The sequence below is a fragment of the Xenopus laevis genome, chromosome 4L (genome assembly GCF_017654675.1).
Source record: "Xenopus laevis strain J_2021 chromosome 4L, Xenopus_laevis_v10.1, whole genome shotgun sequence".
In the NCBI taxonomy this organism is placed as follows: domain Eukaryota; kingdom Metazoa; phylum Chordata; class Amphibia; order Anura; family Pipidae; genus Xenopus; species Xenopus laevis.
This window is the reverse complement of record NC_054377.1, coordinates 31986729-32007538: the sequence shown is the minus strand read 5'-3', so window position 1 is coordinate 32007538 and position 20810 is coordinate 31986729. Positions and strand designations below refer to the sequence as shown.

Genomic DNA, 20810 nt, shown 5'->3' with positions numbered 1-20810 from the left:
TGAAGCAGAGAGGTGTTGGGTAAAGGATGCAGGGAGCCAATCGGGGAAGTGGCAGGAGGAGATTGGAAATATATATATATATATATATATATATATATATATATATATATATATATATATATATAGATATATAAAACCAAAACATTCAGGGTTCTCCCACCTCTGGTCGCTCGCTATCAAGGGAAATTCTCACCCTCTGGAACTTCAGAGCCTTTGGGCTTCACACTCAGCCCTGCTGGCTTCCCCTCCTGGGCCTCTGCCAGTCCCTTCTCTTCTCCAGGGATTTAGGATCACCAGCCTCTGCTACACTCTTGCTGGCAGCACCACTCTCCCAGCAGCACCACACTTCCCTCCACTCTAGGAGGTATCTGGAGAGCTTTCAGGTGTGGTAACACATCCCTTTTATCTTTCCTAGGTAGCTCCTCTCTCAGATGCCATTTATTTACATTGCTGTGAGGGAATATTAACCCTACCGGAGCTGAGTGTTCATTTGCCACACATATAATGCAGTTTTCAATGCATTTTCCCAAATACCCTGTCACAATATATATTGCATCCCCACTTAAAGGACAACGAAAGACTGCATCTCAGTATTAGCACATAAAATACCTACCGTATAACTTTACTTAATCGCTATCTTGTTTTGCCTGTTATGTGCCCCTTTTGCTTGCTTTTGTGGATTGGCGCTTACTGCACATGCGCCAGTATTGTGCTTCCGGCTGAAGTCGGAGGTCAGCAATAGCCTGACTTGTTCTGCACATAAGACTTGAATTGCGGCCTTGGTCTTAGTAAAGACCAAGGCAATATGAATAATTTCTTTTAAAGGAGTCAGTGTTATTTATGGAAAGAGCTATACAGGACCTACATGAATGAGAGTAACGTTTTCTACACATTGTATATTTATTAGGCATTTTATATGGCATATACATTTGACTGAGCATTCCATGTCCTTTAATGGTTTAAAAATTATTGGTGAGCACAACTTTTCCTTGTTTGTTATAGTTTATACAGTAGCAGTGGCCAGCTCCAGATTGTAGCTCCCACCCTTTCCATCTATAGTCAGGTTTTCCCAGTGGTGACCAATAAAGGGCAACCATATTTGGGAGTTTTAACCTTGAAAGTAGCAAGTAAGCTGCAGGTAAAACTTAGTCTCTGTGTATAATGAATAATGAAGCAGTACAATTCTTAATGAATGAGATGAAAGTTGAGTGTGGGACTGGCCAGACCAGGGATGACGTAGTTGGATAGCTTAAATATACTGCAATATATGGATAAACAATCCCTGTTTTGTTTACATTTTTTTGGTAGCTTTAGGTTAAGTACCTCTTGTATTTCTCTGTATACATACTGTATATATAGAGAGAGAGAAAGGAGAGAAAAATAGTATTTATACTATTAAAAAGTTTGAGCAATAGATATCAATTTTAAAACAGATCCATCCTCACTGTTCATATATAACAATATAAGATGCTTATCTATTATTGCTCTCTGTCAACAGCATACATATTTATATAAAGCTGTCTAGACTTTTCTAGTTACTTCTTGTTTCTGGTTACTTCAGCAATGTATTTGAAAATGTCTTTTCTTATTACATTCTTTGTAGTAAGCACCTTTAAAGTGACAGAATAAAAGGCTAAGAAATACATTTATACATCCATAAAATGCAAGTGATGAGCTCATTACATTTTGTCTTGTACTAAACTTTTTTGTGTACTTTTTTGTTCTTTCTTCATTCAGCATTACTGAAAAGTACTACCACTCTCTGTTTTTCTTCCTTAATCTATTTATGTCACATGATTATATAACTGAGGCCATCTATATCTGTCTAGACGTACCATTAACAAAGTACCCCTTTAATAGAAAGAGCAAGCCTTTTGAGCAAAGTGAACTTGTGGCCCCAAAAATCTCATATAAAATGTAGCCCAATGAACATATTTTACAGTTAATTCCCCTTTCTGACCAATGAAATAAGCAGGGAGTATGAAACTGGGTGCTTTGTTATGGCCCTTCCCGTGGAAATTTTATTCTGTGTTTGATACGCAGCATGAGGTAATGAATTTATTTATTCTGCCTTTTTGTTCCCTTGAGTGTTCCGATCTGCATTTTAACACAGATTGGTTCCATTGCTTGAAATCCATTAGATTTTATGCCTTTGATGTACAATCAATACGTTTTCCTAAACCTGTTATCCAGAAAGCTCCAAATTACGGGACTGCTGTCTCCCATAGATTCCATCTTAATCAAATAACTCACTTTTTTTAAAAAAATTATTTCCTTTTTTTCTGCAATAGTAAAACTATATCTTATACTTGCTGCCAACTAAGATATAATTCATGCTTATAGGAGGCAAAACAATCCTACTAAGTTTAATGTTTTAATGATTTCATAGTAGAATTAAGGTATGAAGATCCAAACTATGAAGAGACTACTTTTCCAGATATTTCTGGATAACAGTTCCCATACCTGTGTATCATCATGCATTTTAATAGAGAAACCTATTAATTGTCGTGTGCTGTAAATTTCGACCCTCCTCACTGTGTACAGAATGTACTAAGCTTTACCACAAGTTTTAAGAATCTAACAATAGCAAAGACTGCTATGCTATCCAAACCCTTTCAGATTCTGTTTGAATGATCCACATTTTAAACATTAATGCATTATACTAAAAACAAATGGATAGAAATATATTTTTATACTGAACTTACTTTATCAGCCTAACGTTTTGGAATTCTATAATAGTAATGATTCAGAACTTCAAAGTTGTGCACAGTGGGTCAACATCTTGGATTTTGTTAGGAATATCACTCACTCACATGCTTAGGGGCAAATTTATTAAAGGGTTAAGTGGCAATTGCTAGCGAAAATTTGTCAAAAGACACTTTGCAGTGGCATCGCCAATTTACTGAAAGGCTTAGAGGACAATTCGCTAACTAAAGTGCTCAGCGCTAATGAAGTTCTGTGTCCTTTTGCCTGGCGAATTTTCCCTCAGGTAAACAATTGTTACTATGCAAATTTATCAAAGTGCGAATTTTCCACTATGTTACCCTTTTTGCCAGAGTCTGCTTCGCCAGGTTATGCTGGTGTTTTTTCATATTTTAAAGTTGCATTATGCTTAAAGTTTGTAACTGTTTAATATATATTTTTTAACCATTTGAAGGTCATACCACATTTGTTTTAGGGTGGGCTCATGTATAGGCTCTCGTTTGTCTTTATTTTGCTTCCTTGGACATTTTTAATAATGAGTGACCACTTCAAGCTATTTCACCAACATCTCTAATAAAGACACATACTGTATATGACCTATATGTACCCACCCTATTCAAATTGACCTAAGCGTAAGTGTGTTAACAAAGTTTCGCTAGAAAGAAAGTAACACTAGCGAAACTTTGCTTTGAAATGCTCTCGCTGACTAACTTACGCTGGCGAAACTTTGCCAGTGTTCGTCTGCTGAGTCGTAACTTCTCATTTTGATGAATAAGCGTATGCTCTGTGAATTTAGGTCTGACAAATTTGCGCAAAGTATGGCAAAGCCCTTTAGTAAATTCCCCCCTTAGTCTGGTCTGGGCAGCTGTTCAGAAGCTAAGGTTAGGGATCATCACAAATCATTCCACAGAAAATGAGCAGAATTTGTTTCACCTGTGATATAAGCTGATGCTACAGGGCTGCTTTTTATTGGTGCAAGTTGCAGCGGTTTATGAGTTGCCATATAATGAGAATCTGAATAATAATCAGCCTTGCAATGTGACTTATATTCTATATATACAGTGTATTGTTGGTCCTTAAGTTTATCTAACTAATAGCAGCACAGAGCATGTGCTGTGAATCAGAAGAAAAGGGGATCTACAAGGGGCATCTTCAGATTCACACATCCTCACTGCTAAACGTCTGTGGTCACCTTGGAATGGAAGTGAAGCTCAGAACATAATGTGCAGCATCTTTAGCCTTTGTTAAGCTTTAGTTCTCCTTTAATGGTCGTTCTGGAAGCCTAGAGAAAGAAGCACATAATTCATGCTATTTTATGTTTGTATGTGTGTGCATTTGCTTTGTGTGTGTTCATGTTTGCTTCTCTGCAAAGAATAAATTCATCTTTATATCAGCCTCTCACACATTTGCCCTGATAGAGCAGTTATTACCCTGCCATACTGTAAGGTCTATTTATTCTGATCTATGTACGTTTCTCCTGAAATGCTACATTCTTTTTCACAAAGAAATGCAGTCTCAAAATATGTTATGACTGAGATTCTAGATATTAAACACAGCCTTTTGTCCCAATGGTGGTCATAGATCATAGCTGAAACCATTCTTTACAGCACGGTAGCCTTTAGATTCTTAATTATTCATATTAATCATCTAAACATTGTTGAGATATGAAAAATAAGTAAAGACAAAGTACAGTTAATTTACTTTGCATACAAAAGCAAAGAAGTTTAACAACAAAAAGGGATTTGCCAAGAAGGAGCACTTGCACAGGTTGAGAGGCGGCATTTATGCACAATGGTGCATGGTTTGGGCAAATTGAGTATGTGGAATGCCTTCTTTATATGTGTGTTTCTTTTTTAACATAGGTCCCAGTCTACCAGTATAGGTAGCTCTTGTTCTTTGCTGTTTACTTCATGAAAGAGACCACCAGGCACACTACTCAGTTTTCAGCTGCAAGAGAATGTATCCCCCATTTAAACATGTTAAAAAGATACATATACACCATCTGAACTTCCAAAAACTATAAATGTTTTTTTTAAAAACAGACTTACATTTTACTGATTTAAAAGAAACCATGATGGTAAAAGGGTCAAGTTTATTATTGTTGTATGAAAATAACATTTTTGTTTTTTGGGGGGGCTGGATGACACTTAAATTGGTGGTGCATTGAACATGAGCACGGTCTTCTAGAATTGATGCTGGTGTATAGTGTATACCACATACCATGGAACATACCACATGTTTTAGCTCCTCACCCTTATGTATCCTATGTAACCTTATGTATATTATCAATCAAGTATATTGGACCCTTTGGTGTGCCTGCAGCTAATTTATTATAGACACATCATGATTTGCATGAAAATGGGCCATGCTGTTTGTTGCATGTCCCAAGATGCATTTATGTTAAACTTTTATGGCTTGCATAATTTCCTTTATCATTTCCAATTTGGACTCAATTGCAGCTGTTTGGGAATAATCTTCAAAGTTCAGTCAAAGGCAATTTGCCACTTAGCCTCCAGTAAGTATGCAGACCCCCTTTTCCAAGGCAGAACCATCTATTACCAGCCTTGCTACACATTACTTTCTTGGGCTTTTGGTCAACCTTCTCTGAGTTTTTTTTTCATTAGTCACACCAAGATCACTTCTCTACTCTGCACTATAACCTTGGGCCAGGGATCCCCAACCTTTTCTACTTGTGAGCAAGTACATAGTTACATAGTTACATAGTTAAATTGGGTTGAAAAAAGACAAAGTCCATCAAGTTCAACCCCTCCAAATGAAAACCCAGCATCCATACACACACCCCTCCCTACTTTTAATTAAAATTCTATATACCCATACCTATATTAACTATAGAGTTTAGTATCACAATAGCCTTTAATATTATGTCTGTCCAAAAAATCATCCAAGCCATTCTTAAAGGCATTAACTGAATCAGCCATCACAACATCACCCGGCAGTGCATTCCACAACCTCACTGTCCTGACTGTGAAGAACCCTCTACGTTGCTTCAAATGAAAGTTCTTTTCTTCTAGTCTAAAGGGGTGGCCTCTGGTACGGTGATCCACTTTATGGGTAAAAAGGTCCCCTGCCATTTGTCTATAATGTCCTCTAATGTACTTGTAAAGTGTAATCATGTCCCCTCGCAAGCGCCTTTTTTCCAGAGAAAACAACCCCAACCTTGACAGTCTACCCTCATAATTTAAGTGTTCCGTCCCTCTAACCAATTTAGTTGCATGTCTCTGCACTCTCTCCAGCTCATTTATATCCCTCTTAAGGACTGGAGTCCAAAACTGAACTGCATACTCCAGATGAGGCCTTACCAGGGACCTATAAAGAGGCATAATTATGTTTTCATCCCTTGAGTTAATGCCCTTCTTTATGCAAGACAGAACTTTATTTGCTTTAGTAGCCACAGAATGACACTGCCCAGAATTAGACAACGTGTTATCTACAAAGACCCCTAGATCCTTTTCATTTAAGGAAACTCCCAACACATTGCCATTTAGTGTATAACTTGCATTTATATTATTTTTGCCAAAGTGCATAACCTTGCATTTATCAACATTGAACCTCATTTTCCAGTTTGCTGCCCAGTTTTCCAGTTTAGACAGATCACTTTGCAAAGTGGCAGCATCCTGCATGGAACCTATAGTTCTGCACAATTCAAATCATCTGCAAAAATAGAAACAGTACTTTCAATGCCCACCTCCAGGTCATTAATAAACAAGTTTAAAAGCAAGGGACCTAGTACAGAGCCCTGCGGTACTCCACTAACAACACTGGTCCAATTAGAAAATGTTCCATTTACCACCACTCTTTGTAGTCTATATTTTAGCCAGTTCTCTATCCAGGTACAAATACTATGTTCCAGGCCAACATTCCTTAATTTAACCAGTAACCTGTTTTGTGGCACTGTATCAAATGCTTTAGCAAAGTCTAAGTAAATCACATCCACTGCCATCCCAGAATCTAGGTCTCTACTTACATTCTCGTAAAAAGAAATTAAGTTAGTCTGGCAAGATCTATTACGCATAAAACCATGCTGGCACAAACTCATAGTATTATGATTTGCTATGAAGTCCAGTATCTTATCCTTTATTAACCCTTCGAAAAGCTTTCCTAATACTGACGTCAGACTAACTGGCCTATAGTTTTGAGGCTGAGAACGGGATCCTTTTTTGAATAGAGGCACCACATTAGCAATTCGCCAGTCTCTCGGCACAATGCCAGATCTCAATGAATCCTGAAAAATTAAGTAAAGAGGTTTGGCAATCACAGAGCTAAGCTCGCTAATTACCCTGGGATGAATACCATCTGGCCCTGGACCTTTGTTAATCTTAACATGTTCAAGTCTCTTTTGAATTTCTTCATGTGTGAACCATGCATCATTAGTTGTATTACTAGAATTGGGAGTGTTAAGAAGGAAACCTTCACTTACTGGTTCTTCATTTGTGTAGACAGATAAAAAATACGAGTTCAGAATCTGCGCTTTTATTTTGTTTTCATCAACCAGCTGACCCCCCTCTGATAGTAAGGGTCCCACCCCTTCCTGCTTCATTTTTTTACTATTGACATATTTAAAAATTGCAATATCCTTTTCTATAGCAATTTTAGCTTGCCTTATAGCTTCTTTGCATGATTTATTGGCCTCCTTGTACCTTATAAATGTTTCGGCTGTACCAGCTAACTTGAAAGCCTTAAAAGCACGTCTTTTCTTACCCACCTCAACACCAACGCTTCTATTGAACCAAAAAGGTTTTGCTTTGCAACGACGTTCCTTGCTTACAAGTGGAATATACTGACAAGTATATTTATTAAGCAGCATTTTAAAGACTTCCCATTTTTGTTCTGTGTTTAACCCTGTGAAAAGCATTTCCCACTTAATATGTTGCAGAGATGCCCTTATACTGTCAAAGTTTGCACGTCTGAAATTTAGTGTTTTAGTTACTCCCTTATAGAGTTGCTTCTGCAACAGAATCTCAAAGGAGACCATGTTATGATCACTATTCCCTAAATGCTCACCCACACAAATGTTAGAGATGAGTTCAGTATTGTTAGTTATTACAAGGTCCAAAAGAGAGTTATTCCTAGTAGGTTCTTGAACGAGCTGGAATAAAAAGTTGTCATTCAGCATATTTACAAACCTACTAGCTTTTTCTGTCTTAGCAACCCCATTACCCCAGTCAATGTCTGGATAATTGAAGTCACCCATAGCAACAACTTGACCCAGCTGTGAAGCCTCTTGTATCTGCAAGAGTAGCTGGGCTTCATACTCGACACTTATACGAGGTGGTTTATAGCATACACCAATGATAATTCTTTTTGATACCTTTTGCCCAGTCGAAATCTCTACCCAGAGTGATTCTACACCCTCACCAGTGCCAGCTATTTTTATTTCTTTAGCGCATGGCTTTAATTCAGGCTTTACATACAAACCCACTCCTCCACCCTTTTTAATCCCTCTGTCCCTCCTAAAAAGGGTGTAACCATTTAAATTCACAATCCAGTCACATGTTTCATCCCACCAGGTCTCAGTGATACCAATTATATCATAATTTTTAGAGCATGCAATTAATTCTAGGTCTCCCATTTTAACTGACAAACTCCGTGCATTTGCCAGCATACAGCGGAGGTTACTACTTTTACTTTTGAAATGTGCATTACTTAGTAGATGTAAAAGGAGTTGGGGAGCAGCACAATCATCAAAAATATTCCTGGAGGTACCAAAAAAGTGCTGTGATTGACCTTTTAGTAGCCTCCATGAAGACTGGCAGTCTAGAAGGGCCTAACAACATGTTAACTTTTTTGCCAGGCTGTTACTTGGATCTCACTGACATACTGCACACTGAATGTAAAATAATAACTTTTTATGATATGCTAATAATTTTTTCCTGAAATTATACAATCCCTTTAGATAACAAAATATTTTTGTTTTCTAAATGGCAGTAGTCTGATCAAAACAAATTACTGAATGTTTTTTCTTGGCAATATCATGGCTGTAAATTGTAATTTAAAAACTATGTTAGTACACAAGTCCTTTATAAAGTTACATTAAAAACAAAAAAGAAAAGTTTAATATAGATATTAACTAAGCAGAGACCACCTTCCTAAGCAGCACCCCACCAAGTATTAGATACCTAACAAATAAATTGAACATGTGTACATTTATAATTATATAAAAATCCAGATATTCATTAAATATTACACAACAAAAACAGAATGAGGGTATCTTTTAAGGCAGGGATCTCCAAACTTTTGAACCCGTGAGCAACATTCAGAAGTAAAAGGAGTTGGGGAGCAACACTAGCATGGAAAATGTCCTTGGTGTGCCAAAAAAAGTGCTGTGATTGGCTATTTCGTAGCCCCTATGTGGATTGTCAACCTACAGTAAGGGGCAGATTTACTAAGGTCAAGTGAAGAATTCAAATATTTTTTTTGGGTACATTGACCATCGAATTGGTCAAATTCGATCGAATTGAATGATTCGAAGTAAAAATTGTCGACCATTCCATAATCAAAGTACTGTCTCTTCGACTTCATACTTCGCCACTTTAAACCTACCAAGGTGCAATGTTAGCCTATGGGGACCTTCCCCAGCACTTTACTAAGTTTTTGGTCGAATAATAATCCTTTGATCGATCACTTAAAATCGTTCGAATCGTTCGTTTCGAAGGATTTTATTGTTCGAGCGAACTATTTTTATTCGATCGTTCAATCTAAGTATTTGCGCTAAAATCCTTCGAATTCGATAATCGAATTTGAAGGATTTTACTTCAAGGGTCGAATTTGAGGGTTTTTTAACCCTCGAAATTCGACCCTTGATAAATCTGCCCCTAAGTCTCTGTTTGGCAGTACACCTGGTTTTTATGAAACCAAAACTTGCCTACAAGCCTGGAATTCAAATATAAGCTCCTGCTTTGAGGCCACTGGGAGCAACATCCAAGGGGTTGGAGAGAAACATGTTGCTCATGAGATACAGGTTGGGATCACTGTTCTAAGGGAATAATCACATGGATCTTATATTTATATGAAGCCCAACAAGAATACAGATCACTGTATTTTATTTTGTTCAAAAAAGCAACCTAAGATTAACGCAACTCTTAGGGGGTTATTTACTAAACTCCGAATGCAAAAATCATTAAAAATTTGTGATAAAAAAATCATAAATTTTTTTGAATTTACTAAACCCTGAGGATGGAAAAGTACGAATCTGAAAATCTGGCATCTCAGACCTGTCGAGGTTGCATATAAGTCAATGGGAGAAGTCCCAATGATTTTTTGATGTGTGCTGGGTTGCGTGCAATACCCTGAAGTTTTCTGAGTTTTCAGGTGAAAATTCCAAAAAAATCCGGAAATTCAGATTTTTTCCCGCAAAGCAAATTTTCGGGAAAATTTTATAATAAATAAGCGTAAAAACCCGAGTGGATTTGATCGGAGTTTGTAGCAGAAAACATTGAGATAAATTCGGACTTTGATAAATAACCCCCTTAATTTGCAGATTGCAATTTTCCCATTCACAATGTATTAATTAATCCACCTAAAGAATTTTGTATTATAGATGTTTTTGCTCAAACTGACATCCTAACATTATAATTGCTGGCACAGTATAGTGAATGGCAGCTGTAAAAGTAAAAAGTACTGTCATTACATATAAGTTATATCACTTCTATTATCAACATTAGGGATGTAGCGAACTGCCGATTTGGTGTTCGCGAACTCCGTTCGCGAACACCGGCAAAAAATGCGAACGTTCGCGAGCAGTTCGCGAACTTCGAACACCCGCTAAAATCGTTCGATTTGAACGATCGAAGGATTTTCATTCGAATCGAACGATCGAAGCATTCGATCGAATGCTTTTCATTCGATCGAATGCTTTTCATTCGATCGAATGCTTACAATCGTTCGAACGAATGGAAATCGTTCGATTTTTAGCGGTCGAAGGAATTCGAATGGTCGAATGGTCGAACGATTTGTATTCGAATCGAACGCGAACTCAAAATGCGAACGTCGCGCGACGTTCGCGAACATTCGGCGGACGCGAACGGTCGAAGTTCGCGCGAACAAGTTCGCCGGCGAACAGTTCGCTACATCCCTAATCAACATTCATAAAGCCTAATTATACATTGGCAACAAGCTCTAACCTAATTTTAACTTGGGGAGGAATTCTGGTCAAAATATGGGCAAGGTTTGAGGCAGATCAGGAGCTACAGTATGTGGGCATGGTCAGCACAGATCAGGGGTATATTGAGGGGTTTTAAAAGTTGGCAACTATTCAGGCTTATTATGGCGATTATCAGATTAGTATATATCAGATTAGTATATGCAGTCCCAATATAATTCAGCATGGGTTAGGATACTTTCTGGGCCCTCAAGATCCAGGGCATGTTATCTGGATTGTTATTCTTTTTGACACTTTAATGACAAAATTAGTATGCACTCTGTAGTATAATAAAATACTTTATGATACAAATGTGATTTCAACTCTAGAAAGTCCTCTTTCTTTCTGTCTTAGAAGTGCCAGAAACTCTTTGATAGCCCAAATGTTTTTTTAAGACCTAACACATTTTCTTGCAGCATAGCATTCATCTGTTCAAACAGATCCACATATGGAAAACAATATATTTTCAGCTTTCTTCTTTTATCGTTCAGTTCAGTTTCATCTCAGTGGAGGTGTACCAGATATGATACATGTCAAACTGTAAAAATGACATTCTTGATTGTGCTAATTACGTTCCTAATTTTCTCAAGCAGCTAAGCGTTAAATATATTTAACACCTGAAAACAAAACCACTATATAATCTACATTATCCTTAAAGGATCTGAAAAGCATGTCCACTTTAATCAAAACTAATATTTGATACCAAATTCCTTATAAGAATGTTATGAATAGTAAATAGTTGAATATTGCAGACAACATGCCCCAGTCTTTTGGCTAGTCTTTGGTAAAAATACATACATACATTATATTCCAGAAAACATGTATGTGCAGTATGTATTTACATTATTTGTACATCTCTAAAAGCGTATAGTTCATACTCTATGGGTCTCATTTACAAAGTGCAGGGAATAGTACAAAGTGCAAACCATGGGTACAAACTGCACCACTGGCACAGACAGGTCTTTGTGCTCAAAAATGAACCTGAGCTCCCACTATGAGTCGTGTTCGGCACTGCTGTATTCATGCGGGGTGGGCTGGGGAAAGCAAGTAGGACTTGTTTAGAGCACTGGTGAGTGCAAAGTGCTAAGGCTGCCTTGTGCCTTCCTGTGCTGCAATCTGTACCTTGAGCTAGATTTTTAATCTGGCGTTAGATGCACCCACACAAGGCCAGATCCAAGTGCTTGGTAAATAGGCGCTAATTGCAAGTTAAGGCACACACATGATTTATGTATATTGTTACATGTGCAATTCTGTGCACATAATCCAGTATGTGCATTCCAACACGATGGACTGCAACAGTCATGTCTTATCAGTCATGTTTACCTTCAATAATTGGTGAATGAAGCATCTTCCAGAAATGGGTTTTGATCACTAAATTGGTTTGGCCTGATTCACATATACAATACATGTCATTGGGACTCTTGGGCTACACAGGTTTTCTGGTTTTGATGATTAGTTTGATGATTAGTGATGGGAAAATGGCGAAATTTAGCCGAAATGCATTGAAGTCTATGGGCGATTAATTTTTTTTGACGCGCAAGGAAGCAAGAATTTTTTTCACTCATTGGAGTATATGGGCGTAATTTTCGCGGCTAAACTTGGTGAAAAATTTTGCTCAGCACTACTCGAATGATCGATATCTGCTAATATACCACCAGAGTTAATCACTGATTAGCTCTGATATTATATTAGCAATCATTAGAATAGTGTAGTAGGTGCAGTTTATTGAACTTTAATTATTATGTGCAGTGATATTTGAGACAAATTGAATTTTTTGCATTTTTTAAAATGATTTAACTCTTTGTTCAGCAATGCTCCAAGTTTGTATTTCTGCAGCTATCTGGTTGCTAGGGTCCAGTTTATCCTAGCAACCAGGCAGTGGCTCGAATGAGAGATTGGAAGATGAATAGGAGAGTGCCTAAACAGAACTATTATGAATACAAAGTAACAGCTGTAAAATTAAAGCATCACTTAGCAATGTTTTTTGGCCCCCCATTTCAAAGCAGGAAATAAGCAGACTAAGCGGCAAATTCACTAAGACCCGAAGTTGCGTCAGCTTTGCCACACTTCGCCACACTTCGCCAGGCGCAGTTTCACCAGCGTTACGAAAATTCACTAAAATGTGAAGTTGTGCTCAGGGAGGCGAATGGTAGCGAAGTTGCACTACCGTTACTTCAGGCAAAGCAAAGTTACGCTAGCGATGCCTAATTTGCATTAGGCGCAAAGTTAAAATATAATGGACGTATATGTTGCAGCAAATGCATTACACTACACAAGCCCAAGAAACCTTTAAAAAATAAAATAAAGGTGTTCTATTGCCCTACACATGTGCCCACTGTATTGTTGAGTTGCCATATGTTAGGAAATGTAGGGTGGAAGGAGGGTACCCCCAAATAATTTTTCAATCTTTTTCAGCCTATCACCCTTAAAAAAGTAAAAGACGCCAGCGTTTTTTGGAAGCAAGTCCTATCTACTCTATTGCACTTCGCCTGGTCTGAGGTGGCGAAGGCAAGTCTGGCGCAAGAGGTAACGTTCACTAAAATGCGCAAGTTAGGGAATTAGCGTAGTTACGTCCCTTGGCCATAGCACAACTTCGCCTGGCGTAAGGGTGCGAAGTAGCGCTAGAGTAGGTCCACTTCGCTAGTGAATTTACGCCAGCACCGTTAGTAAATTGGCAAGGTAACAAAATGACGTCACGCTGGCAAATTTGCGATAGCGTTAGCCGCTTAGTAAATTTGCCCCTAAGAAGGCAAATGATTCAAAAAATGAAGACCAAGTGAAGCTGCTAAGAATGGAACGTTCTATAACATACAAAAAATTAACCTAACCTCCTAAACAGGGCTTATTTGAGAGTCCTACTTGTATTGTATATGAATATATATATATATATATATATATATATATATATATATATATATATATATATATATATATATATATATATATATATATATATAGATATAGATATTATATATGTGTATATTTATATATATATATATATATATATTATATATGTGTATATTTATATATATATATATATATATATATATATATATATATATATATATATATATATATGAATATTATATATGAATATTATATATTCAATTCTATTTACGTAACACAGAGGTCACAAGACTCTTGCTGAAATACTATTTTTATACTAAATTATCATATAAACCACAATATTGTCTTCCATTATTTTCATATTTGTCCAGACATAAAATATGGAATATTTTGAAATCACAGCAGAACCAAGAAAAAGACAACAAATGCTAGTAACTGATCTTTGTTTATTATGACTTGTATGAAGAGAAAATTTATGATAAACATATAGAAATTTAGCTTGGTGAAAGAAGAACTTGTCTGCTGCAACTAAGAAAAAGGGATTTTGTTTCTTTTCTTCCACAAAGGACAATGAAGATTCTATTTAAATTCTAGATTCATTGCCTAGGTTATCTTACTAGACAGAAATGAAAAAAATATCAAACAATAGATAGGCTTTCAGCAAAGGATATGATTTAGGAAATAAAATATACACCACAATTAAAGCCTACTGTTCTTGCTTTTTTTAAATCTTTACCTTTATATTACTGTTTCAGCATATGTAATTTCCTGTCATGATTGTAAGACACTGATATGCAAAAATATATTGCCTTCTCTTTTGTGAATCTAAAAGTGTCAGCTTTTGCACAATTGTAAGTCATTCCTCATTCTGGGAAACATATTTACTGTTTGTCTCATAGATTATATTTTTGTATTTGCCAAGGTACTTTGCAAATGATATGTTCAGGGAACGTAATGCTCTTCCTACCATTATTACATTTGCTTCAAGTGGCACTGACTCAGAGAAGACCTTTTGTGATCTGATATTAAACGTCATATTTGTATACCTACTGACAGGAATACTGTAGTACACAGAACTAGCTGCCCTCCATCGTCTTGCTCAGAAGTATACCCACTTCTCAGATGGTCAGGAATAATACTGCTGGAAATTAATTACTCCAACAGAGAGATGTGTGTTTAGGCAATTTAGGCAATTCAGAGCAGAAATTTACACAGGTCAGGGTGATTGCTAGAGAAATTAATACTGTATGATAGTCCTGCATTTGGTCAGGTACCCACAGGTTTCCATAGAAAAGCAGGCATTTTGCAGGTATGGGTAGGATTTCTGGATAGCTACGGGCCAGTTAATGTCACTTGCCTCCAAACTGTCTACTCTGACCACAAAGCTGTTGCTGTGTTCACGTAAGTTAACTCCTAAATCTGCTGCTAGTGAAATTTTAATGTTGCTGCAGACAGCTAAAATCTGATTTGTGATAGTAAACTATAAAAAAATGTAAAAATGAAGTTTGGGAAAAAACATATCGATTTGATTCTTAAACTGGACTCTGCACTCGCATTTGTAAATAACCCTTATTTATTTTTGTAACTCCTGTGCATTGTAAGCCCTGTGAATCCAGATCCTTCATCTGTAAAGTCTGTGTTTGATGCTACACCCAGCTCACCTACCCATCAGAAACACGAGTTACTGCTTTGTAATACTCTTAAGTATTATAAATATATCATACAGTATTCCCTGGTTACCCACTGGAGAGAATACAGATTTTATGCAATGCTTTCTAAGGAACTGTTGCATCACTCCAAAATAGATGACTTCTTACCCCAGAGAAACAAAAAAAAAGCTGTGTTCACACTCACCATGAAGATTTGCCAAAAGAAGTTGAAGCTTCGGGATAAAAGTAGTTTAATACTGCTGGGCGGGTTTCCAGTGCATAGTTAAACATCTGCTTCTTAATGAGTCCTTAAATGAGAAAATAATCTTTTTACCACTAGGAACATTTTTCTAATCAAAATTCATTTTATATAAATTGTGTACTGTAAAGCCAAAAAGTCCCTCTCAGAAGCATAACAGATACATTGCACTCCCTGCCCCCACCACGCGCACCAGCCAGCTGTGCCAGCTTTCTGTACATTACACTAAAGTATTGCTCATGTCCTTGGGGTTCCCTCACAAATGATGCAAGTGACCAAAATAGTACCAGCCAGTGTGAAAATACACACAGCACTACCTTTCTAAATAAGCCCCACAAATACGTAAGTTTTCATATATTTTTAAGGACAGAATTAATTAAATAATGTAGACTGAAAACAAAACTATAAACTGAGTTTAAATGGCGAATTTATTAAGCGGTGTTTTATTTTACGCCATGTGAATCACAGATTTTCTGACGTTATTTTACACTGCTTCAGACCTTTGTAAGTAAGTTCCGGCGGAAGTTGCTCAAAAGAAAAAGCGCACTTTTTACACTGTTTTTTTATACTGCAATGTACTGCAATGTCTGCTGATGGCAAATTATTCTGCTGTTTTTTACACCACATTATAAATATGCCCCTAAATGTGTCTCATCACATTACAAGTTTCTAAATTCAGGGACATTCAGAGTTCATAATTTATGGGTATAACTATAGCTGGGTCTTTCCACTGGAAGTGATTATTTTGTAAAGATACAGTATTTAAATAATCTAAGAAATTAAGTTCTTTCTGCACAAGGAAAGACAGAAGCTGCCAGTTATGAGAAATCCCAGTAGCACTAAGCGTTCTGTCTGCCACTGCAAAGAAGTAGAGGGAGCAATATATTCAGATTAATGCCAAAGTTGGCACCCTCACGGAAGCAGTAAATGGTATAAATTAAGGGGTGTCAGTTTGTTTTTGCTGTTAGGGACCCCAATTCACCAAATGTGTAAGTAGCACTCAAATGACAAGAACTATTTTTATGATGTATGTTTACTTTACTTTGTAGTCTGAGGTGGACAATTCTTTTACCGAATAAACTCCATTTATAGTAAACTAGGGATGCACCAAATCCACAATTTTAGATTCGGCAAAATCCAGATTCCTTTGTGAATAATTTAGACAAATACCGAACCTAATCCGAACCCCAAAGAAGGCCCAAAAAAGAACTGCATGCATAGTGCACAGCTAAAAAATGTTTACTTCCTTGTTTGTGTGAAGAAAAGTCATGTGATTTTAAGGATTCGGTTCAGCCAGGCACTTGGATTTGGTCGAATCCAAATCCTGATAATAAAGGCCGAATCCTGGATTCGATGATCCCTAATTTAAACAGAATAAACTACCTGCTGTGGAACCCACAAGCTTTCTTGCACATGTTGATGTCTAAGATTTTAGTCAACTGTATGTATTGCAGATATTATGGTCTCTCATAAATAATTAGAATATCAGGCAAAGTCAGCATCGGACTGGGGGACCTACTGGGCCTGCATCCTCAAGGCCCCCCCCCCCGTTGAAAAGTCCTCTCTGCACTACCCCCCCCCCAGCGCACACGCACGCATGCGCTTACCTCATCTCAGTGCGACTGGGTTCAGGGAGGGAGTGCAGGGAGAGGGCATGCAGGGAGCGCATCTGGGTCGGCGGGGCCCAAAAGAGCTGGGGCCCACTGGGTTTTTTTCCCGGTGTCCTGCTGGCCCAGTCCGACCCTGGACAAAGTTAATGTTACCATGACTCCTATTCAAAAAAAATGCAAAACTGTGCTGAAGGGGAATTAAAGATTTTTCTTATAATATTTTCCATGTACAGCAGCTCTATGTTTGTATGTCACAGCCATATTTCATGTGCTGACTTGTCTGTTAAGAGCTCTAACTAAATAGGTGTTTGAGTGCCTTTGTATCCTGTCATCAGAAAACATGTTTTTTTCAAAACGCATCAGTTAATAGTGCTAATCCAGCATACTTCTGCACTGAAATCCATTTCTCAAAAGAGCAAAGAGATTTTTTTATATTCAATTTTGAAATCTGACATGGGGCTAGACATTTTGTCAATTTCCCAGCTGCTCCTGGTCATGTGACTTGTGCCTGCACTTTAGGAGAGAAATGCTTTCTGGCAGGCTGCTGTTTTTCCTTCTCAATGTAACCGAATGTGTCTCAGTGGGACATGGGGTTTTTACTATTGAGTGTTGTTCTTAGATCTACCAGTCAGTTATTATCTTGTGTTAGGGAGCTGCTATCTGGTTACCTTCCCATTGTTCTTTTGTTTGGCTGCTGGGGGGGGGAAGGAGGGGGGTGATATCACTCCAACTTGCAGTACAGCAGTAAAGAGTGATTGAAGTTTATCAGAGCACAAGTCACATGACTTGGGGCAGCTGGAAATTGACAATATGTCTAGCCCCATGTCAGATTTCAAAATTGAATATAAAAAAATCTGTTTGCTCTTTTGAGAAATGGATTTCACTGCAGCATTCTGCTGGAGCAGCACTATTAATTGATTCATTTTGACAGTATCCCTTTAAGACTGTTGGATAAACCAAAATTATACATTATAATTTATAGTTGATAGGATACCTACATTTAATTCAGTGGATTTTCCTATTCTGGAGATGTACCAAATTATATATGGCTAAGCATGGCTTTGTATTGCCTTTTTTTGCTTTAAAATTAAATTCATATCTTTACCTTCGCAGTGAAGTATTAGATTATCTCAAATAATATATAACAGGACCCAAGATACATATTAAGCAGGAAAGTTTATACCTTTTCCTATACGTATTTGTCCTACCCTCTTCCAGGTGGTGCTGTAGATTACTGTATAAAACTGATATGAGTTATCCACTAGATATCTCTAAAAAGTATATAATGCAATCAATTCAGTACCCATTGACAGATGTGTCTGCCTGTTGTGTAGTTATAAAATGCCCTCTTGGGATAATACAGCCAAATTTAAGATCTGAGTTTCAGGCTCTCTCTCTCTCTACATAAAAGATCATTTTAATAGTCTGTGTTGGTGTTTTATTTATAAAACACCAACATATTCCTCAATCATACAGATTACATAAAAATACTAATCGATAATACTAATCGACCCTGCTCATTAAATTGTCCAGTCATTTAAAGGCTGTATTGTGCTGTAAATAGCAAATCTGTCAAGTGTCATTACATTCCTTCATGATGATGCTTTGTTATGGGGGTTTCATAATTCAAATCGATAGGCGTGAATGTCATGTTAATTGCTAGCAACATGGCTTTGCCTCTTTTATAATAGCTAAAAGGTGTGATTGTGACCATTTTGTGACATCACACATGTATTTAGCCAAAAATTATGCAGACTGATGCTAGGGCATTGACCAGTTTGAGCTCCATATAGGGTCTGTTGGGATTTAAGTTGACAAAATTAAACGACTGAATTGAATTTAATACAACAATAAATCTGTTTTGCGGGGCTGACAGCTAGAGAACTTCTTTGGTGCTGCAATGTTAAAGAACGTGAGCTGTCACATTTTATGATATAGCTCAAAATATAACATATCATAGAATATAGAGGTATAATCAATCAGGGATCTCTGTGGTGTACCCTATACCATTAACAAGTAATGGCAAGGTGAGATTCATCTGAGAAAAGATATTAAATTATGTCATAAATTCAGAAAGTTGAATATGACTTTAACATTTTTCAAATTGGTTGTGTCCCTCGCCAGTATGCAATGTACAGGTATGAGACCTGTTATCCAGAATGCTCGGGCCCTGGGGTTTCCCAGATAACAGATCTTTCCGTAATTTGTATCTTCATACATTATGTCATCATGTAAACATTAAATAAACCCATTAGGCAGGTTTTGCTTTAATTAATTATCTCTTAATTTGAGTCAAGTACAAGGTACTGTTTTATAATTACACAGAAAAAGGAAATAATTTAAAAAAATTTGGCTTATTTGAAAAAACTGGACTTTCCATAATTTTGAGCTTTCAGGATAACAGGGTTCCGGATAAAGGATCCCATACCTTGAACAAATAATTGGTCATTTTATTTAGCACCAATAACTGTGAATCAAATAAAAACTGCCATGAAAATATAAGTTCATGAAAATTCACAACCTAAGGCAAGTAAGTAATAAGTTATAAGTAGTAATATTATAGTACTTACTGCAGACCTGACCTAACCTGCTAACTTTAAAGAAAAACATTGCAGGTCTCTATAAATAATATCATGTAAAACATAGTTACGTAAAATATTTATTTGGATAATCCCATATAGAAGGACTACAATTTTATGTACAGAAATGTTACCTCTGGCTTGTATAAAGCACTGTGCGCTTACACACAAACCAAAGGCACACATACATGCGAGTTAACATCAGTTAATGAATCAAGAAAGCAGTGTTTTATATTCCCACAATTTTTCCTGTTAGTTAGAACCTGCATTGGTCCCTGCCAGCTAATCAAGGCTCTGAAGGTTAGAGATGTAAAAGATCAATATTTAATGATATATATATATATATATATATATATATATATATATAGATATATATATATATATATATATATATATATATATATATATATATATATACTTAGTCCCTTTGTAAAATGTATAATTAAGCAATTGAATTCTTAATGAATCAGATGAAAATTTAGCATAGGACTGGCCAGATATGGGATCTCTGTAAACGTGGAGCGCTCACCTTGCTGTTTCACACTTCTTGTAGTGTCAGGTGCTGTAACTGGAGGACCCACTCCTGTCACTGGGTCATAATAACATGTAGAAAGGAACCAGCAGCACACTGTGTTCAAGTTGCAAAAAGTGTACCAAAATTTATTAAGCCCACATCATACAATTAGGCAACGTTTCGGGCCTAGGCCCGAAACGTTGCCTAATTGTATGATGTGGGCTTAATAAATTTTGGTACACTTTTTGCAACTTGAACACAGTGTGCTGCTGGTTCCTTTCTACATGGCCAGATATGGGATGACTTTGACTTAGTTGTCTTAAATATATTGCAATATATGGACAAACAATCCCTGTTTTGTTTAAAGGGTAAGGCATTTATAGTAGCAGTATGCAGAAAATGTCAATGTCTTAAATATATTGATAATGGGTTGAGTGCAGAGGAGCTCTTGCATTTGTGTATATATATATATATATATATATATATATATA

The 20810-nt window shown here is 36.9% G+C and overlaps 1 protein-coding gene across 13 annotated transcripts in view; it reads right to left on the bottom strand.

Annotated features, from left to right (window-relative positions):
* The window catches only part of LOC108713967 (neurexin-2-beta), a 404763-nt gene that overhangs the window by 329494 nt on the left and 54459 nt on the right, over positions 1-20810 (bottom strand). For all 13 annotated transcript variants that reach the window (XM_041590057.1, XM_018257736.2, XM_041590065.1 and 10 more), the window contains one exon: positions 15563-15665. The gene's annotated coding sequence lies outside the window, so the exon portion shown is untranslated. The remainder of the gene's footprint in view (positions 1-15562; positions 15666-20810) is intronic.